A 6,100-nucleotide genomic window follows, 5' to 3' on the forward strand; every position below is an offset into this window, starting at 1 on the left:
TTCTCCACGAACTGACCTCTGACCATGACCCAATACTTATGCACCTCACCGATGCTGCTCCTTCATCTGATGTTCGTTCCACTGTGACCCTCACAAATTGGGACAGGTTCGCCAGGGTACTTAATAACACCACTTGGCATGACCTCGACTTGACAACACCAGCCAATATAGTCCGTGCTGTGGATTACCTGACTGCCAAAATATGGAAAGCAGTGAAGCTCTCCACCTCCACTGTACCTCAGGCTTTAACCCCCCCACCCCCACCCCGTGGACGATTTGCCTCCCCTGTCACGGGAGCTGAAGGTGCAAAAGAACCGCTACCGCTGGTGTTGGATGCAGTTTCGCGATCCTCGCCAAATGAAGCTCATCCAGTGGGAATTCTGTGGCCAGCTCGCCGACTGAAAGTCCAAAAAATGGGAGGCCAGCATGTCCACTTTCCTTCTACACCATAAGATTGACTGGTCTGTCATTCGCGCCCTGCGACATTCTATGCCAGTGACTGCCCATTCCATTTGCACAGCAGCGGGCATGTCATATGACACCCTCCAAATTGTGGAAATGCTGGCGGATGTGTTTGAGGGCCAAATCCACCCCCTTTTCCAGGATCTTTCCCTGGACGACCTCCAGGAGGAACATGATCTCCTGATGGCTGTTGCCGCTTTCTACTACTGTCCACCTCTGTTCCCCCCCCCCCCCCCCCCTCATCTTAGTTCCATGGCAGAAATCCAGAGGATCCTACGATGAAAACGTAGCCTGTCATCCCTAGATTGGACTAAATTTTGAATGAATATCGCTGCCATCTTTCACATACGCCTCTCCTCTTGTTCACCAAGATTTTAAATGGTTGTCTCATGTGTCGCTTCCCCCTCCCCCCCCCCCCCAGTGGAAGCAAGCCAAGCTAATTGCTATCCCTAAGCAGTTCAAGGACCCTGTGGTCCCCACCAACAACAGGCCCATCATCCTCTTAAATACCATGGCGAAGGTCCTTGAATCTGTGATCTTCCACCGACTTTCCCAACCTCTGGCAGTGGCTGGGACGATCCGACCTGAACAGTTCGGATTTACTTCGCACCTCTCTGCCGAACTTCAGGTCCTATACATCAGTGAACACGTCAGCAAAGGCTTCAATACCGCCAAGTCGACAACTGCCGTTTTTCTGGACTTGCAGAACGCCTACGACAAGATCTGGCACGACAACCTAGTGCACAAGATGCTGACGCAGACCACTATACCAGATATCTATGTCAAGATTACTGATGTCTTTCTCCACAGTAGGACTTCCCTAGTGGCTCTACAGGGAATGCGTTCTGGCATTCGTCAACTGTCGGCGGGCACTCCACAAGGATCGGTGCTGTCTCCCATTCTTTTTAATATCTATGTGAATGATATGCTAGTCATCCCCGAGTGCCACCTGTCACAATATGCTGACGACACGGCACTATATACCACTGGCCGCATTACTGACGCCGTCGTCACCCGCGTCCTGCGACAGGTGTACGCCACCATTACCTGGTGCTGGACAAACAAAATAGCTCGTAATGGTGCCAAAACTACGGCAGTCTGTTTCACGAAACGGCTCCCAGTCCTCCGCCGCAATATCTCGATTGCAGGCGTGCAGGTGTTGGTCCCCGACTACCACCTATCTGGGTGTCCGGATGGACCACAAGCTGCTATTCCACTGTCATGCGGAGTATGTCGTGAACAAGCGGCAAAAGCTCACGAGGGCTTTGTATCCCCTCTTCCGTAGTAGGGAACAACGTACACGCCAAGCTCCGCATCTACCGAGCAGTTATCGTGCCTGCCCTCACGTATGGCTCCGCTGCATGGGTCACGATTAATGTCACCAGGATGCGAACGTTGCAGCGCCTGCAGAGCAAGATTCTCAGGTGGAACCTGCATGCTCCAGCACTCACAAGAATTGTGACTCTCCATGAGGAAGCGGATATTGTTCCTTTCAAGACAACCATACGCAACAACGTGCGGCGACTCTATGAGAAAGTAAGTGCTATGCGGGACCTGTCCATGGGTTAAGCCACGTTGGGACCACCTGGCAGCGACATCCGGTTCCTCTAACCATCCTAGAGGAATCGGATTCCGACCACGGCTAACAATTGCCCTGTCATGCCCACCACGGTTCCATCCTTTTGTAGGAATAGCCCCCCCCCCCCCCCCCCATTCTACGTCCTCTATTTTCTCACCGTAGCTGCGCACGTTGACTGAGTTTTTCTGCCTGACTGATGCAGTACTGTCGCTATTGGAGGGTGGTACGGGACTCCAAGTCCCACCGCCACACCTCCAAAGTGTATTGCAGTGACGCAGTATCACTGCCCTGTGAATGAATTTACTGCCTCACCACACAGACTGCAAACTACTGGTAATGCTATAATGTAACATCCCACATATGAGAAAAAAAAGAAAAAAAACTTGGCAGCTCGAGGTCATGCTACTATCTTCTTACAACATTACTATTACAGTTACAATTACGATAAGTTAAAATGTGGGTAAGAATATTTTTGAGTTCTCTAGTTTAAGTCTACAATGAGATGGAATACTTTCCCACAGGAAGTTCAACCTAATCGTTATGTAACAAGAACTAACTTACAAGAAATTTTCAAATAAAATATTTTATTTACTTCAACCTGTGGTAAAACCAGAAGCACCAAAGTACGTGGACAGAAAAAAATATGAACTTTCATAAAGTTTCTTACGTATGCGACACTTATTTTATCGTGAAGACATATAAATATTATGGGATAAAAATAAAGTACCGTGGATATGTGACACTGTTTCGCCTGTGTAACGAAAAATGTCTCCATTAATGAATCAGCGTTCCTTTGAAATTCGTAGTCACTTTCAGCTAGAAAATTGTTAGGGAAACTATAAAATTAATTCAACTGCATGCGAAATATCATTATTGTATCGTGCCGCCTATGAACACCATTTATTACCGAAAGACTCGGTCCATAGTAGCGGAGGAGGACTTGCATGCTGCAGGCACGATTCCTGTTCCCACAGCTCTATAAGACCAACAATATTAATCACCTCGTGGAATAGTTTTTATTTACAGCTGTCGCAGGCTCATCGCCACTGCGATCATCATCCTCAACACCGATATGCAGTGTAAAAAAAAAAAAAAGTGTGTAGAAATCTGCTGTATCTTAAAAGCACGGAAGGCTGAATGTGTGCAACGAAAGTAATTCTACAGACTCTGTGTGAAGTGAGACTTGTACAAACAATTCGATGACTATTTATCAACAGTTCTGTTGAATACTGGAGTTTCAGACTTAAATATCTTGCAGTACGTGGATGCTATACACAGTAGCTCCTATGAGAAAGAAAATCAAGTGCAGTGAGGAAGAGATATTATTATCATTGCAAAAGCTGAATGTTGTCTGGGATTTTACGAAGAACTAAATTTGTTTGTCCTCAGACTGTGATTGATGTTCGGTGTTTTCACTCAGACGTATTAAAATCGGTCCCATTGTGGCATCCCTAAAGCATTGCTTTGCATAGTCCCTTTCATATATCTCTTCCATGTGCTTTACGCTTTTACGCCAAATTTCTTTCTTGTAATATCTCGTTTTAATTGAGCCTGTTACGGCGTAAAGTCAGCGCCGGCACGCCAGTCAAGAACGACAGAGAAGAGAAGGCTGTGAGAAGAAGTCAGACAATCGCATGCTGACCGACCTCTCTCCAGGACGACAACGCTACTGCAGCGGCCCCTAGGTGAAGAGGACATGAGCGCTGCGCCCGACTGGTGGCAGCCCACTTCGATAGCAGCTTCAACGTTGGCCATTTCGTTAGCCAACGCATCGTAACCTCTTCATTACCCCAATCTCTACGTAGCACAGTTTTGAGATCAGCAGTCACTGCAATTCAGTTGACAGACTTTGTTGGCAGCGGTCGCCAGAACCAGAAGTGTTACTTGTGTTTGTCTATTCTGAAGATGACTGATTATTTATGTTGCCCTTTTCTTGCGACACATCTGTGTAACTGCACTAATGGTTTATCATGTATAAAGGACTACAAGAATTCTCAGATCAAAGTTAAGTATTTGTACTTGTCTTGTTGTTATGAAACATATTAATACGATAATACGAGTTGTTTGGTTGTTTGTCTAGCGAACCGAGTATGCAGGATTCCTAGACACAACAGAGCCCACTTAAATTCAGTAGGATTATATTGGCAGTCGTATGGCGGAAGTCGCACACTTCCATGTCCCATTTCCTTTGCAGTATTGCCCAATTCAGAGACATTCTTTTCACTTCTTTTCTCTTACTTAGGTAAGAGTTTAACCCGTTTTCCTCAAGGAAAAACTGAACCCCACTCTTCTGAACCCAATACTCGATGTCTGCTTTAAGCTAATTCTGTAAGAGGGGCAATGAAATGAAATCGAGAGAGGTGAGAAAAAGAAGTAAATTGTTTATTATTCCAAAAGTAATCGCGTTAACATTTAAGACATTTATCCCACTAGAGGGAGCCAAGACGTCAATGCCTTCAAGGAAATATTTTTGCTGTTTTCAGTTTAAGTTTCCAGTTAAAGTTTGGAAGGTAGGAGACGAGGTACTGGCAGAAGTGAAGCTGTGAGGAGGGGGCGTGAGTCATGTTTGGGTAGCTCAGTTGGTAGAGCACTTGCCCGCGAAAGGCAAAGGTCCCGAGTTCGAGTCTCGGCCCGGCACACAGTTTTAATCTGCCAGGAAGTTTCATGTTTGCTGTTGTCTACAGAACCTTGATAGTATCCAGGCATGCTCGTCTTCGCCCGAAGCACATCGGCGGCCATGGATATTTTTCTTCAGGGCTCCAAATGTTCCGGCATAACGATAAGCGTCGGCACGGAGATCAAGTACAATACAGCAGAGAAGGCTGTGAGACAACATCAGCCAATAGAACACTGACTAGGAGGACACCACGACTGGAGCGGCATCTACATGAAGATAATAAAAGCGGCGAGCCACCTAGCCGCGGCCGCACTAGAAGAGAGGACTAGAAGTGTTCCACTAGTAGAGCCACACTAGAAGAGCCGTAACTAGTGATCCATATCAATTGCTTACATGGAAATTGTAGACACTGAAGGTTCAAAAATGGTTCAAATGGCTCTGAGCACTATGGGACTTAACATCTGAGGTCATCAGTCCCCTACAACTTAGAACTACTTAAACCTAACTAACCTAAGGACATCACACACATCCATGCCCGAGGCAGGATTCGAACCTGCGACCGTAGCAGTCACGCGGTTCCAGACTGAAGCGCCTAGAACCGCTCGGCCACTCCGGCCGGCAGACACTGAAGGACACTGATTATTTTCATGACGGCAATTGCTTGTGTCACATCCTTGTAGATCAAAGTTAAGTATTTTCAATTCAATTACTGTAATAAACTCCATTAATATGATTTGCTTGTATACTGCCTAGCTATCTGGAAAAACAGCTTCCTAGACACCCTATACAAGAGAAGAGTGGGCAGGATCCCACACCACAAATGTGGAAATTGGAGAATACTCAATATTTTAGAACACTCAGTATAATGTCGTTCATTGAAACTACACTACACTTCTCAAACAATCACTATATACACACAAAAACAAATAACTTGTAGACGACCATTCATCAAGAGCGTCGGTAAGGTCCATTGGAGCTGGTCCTAGCTCAGTGAGGAACTTGCTGTACTGATGCTATGCTGGCCTTATAAAGCCGGCGGAGGCTGGCGGAGAACGCCAACTTTCCCTGTATCTGTGAGGCGACCTCTGCAGAAAAATGTTCGCATTAGTCTTTAGCAAGTTCTGTTTGTTTTGAAGAATTGTTTTCTTCCTGGTTGCGCCTGCAAGTGCTTGTTTCTGTTATATGGTACACAGGGGTGTCTTAAGTGTAGCCTGCCTGGCAGGGGCCATCTGTGGAAGACATAACACAAATGGCTTGAGGGCAGGAGGACGCGTAAAGGCATCCCAGCAAAACTCCTGCAGTGTGGTCGAAGTAACTTTGGCAGCATGTAGGCGGGCATCATCATGCAGCAGAATGAAGCCATCTTTCAACATTCCTGGGCGTTTGGACGTGTGCACACTTTGCACAAACTCAATGCATGCATTGCAAAAATTGAAGCGCAC

General features: G+C 46.4%; 1 non-coding gene across 1 annotated transcript; it reads left to right on the forward strand.

The window, feature by feature from the left end:
• The first annotated feature begins 4,605 nt into the window (after positions 1-4,605).
• Positions 4,606-4,680, forward strand: Trnas-cga. Its single transcript has one exon. It is a non-coding gene; the product is annotated as a tRNA-Ser (tRNA).
• Positions 4,681-6,100: the final 1,420 nt, after the last annotated feature.

Source organism: Schistocerca americana, chromosome 4 (genome assembly GCF_021461395.2).
Source record: "Schistocerca americana isolate TAMUIC-IGC-003095 chromosome 4, iqSchAmer2.1, whole genome shotgun sequence".
In the NCBI taxonomy this organism is placed as follows: Eukaryota; Metazoa; Arthropoda; class Insecta; order Orthoptera; family Acrididae; genus Schistocerca; species Schistocerca americana.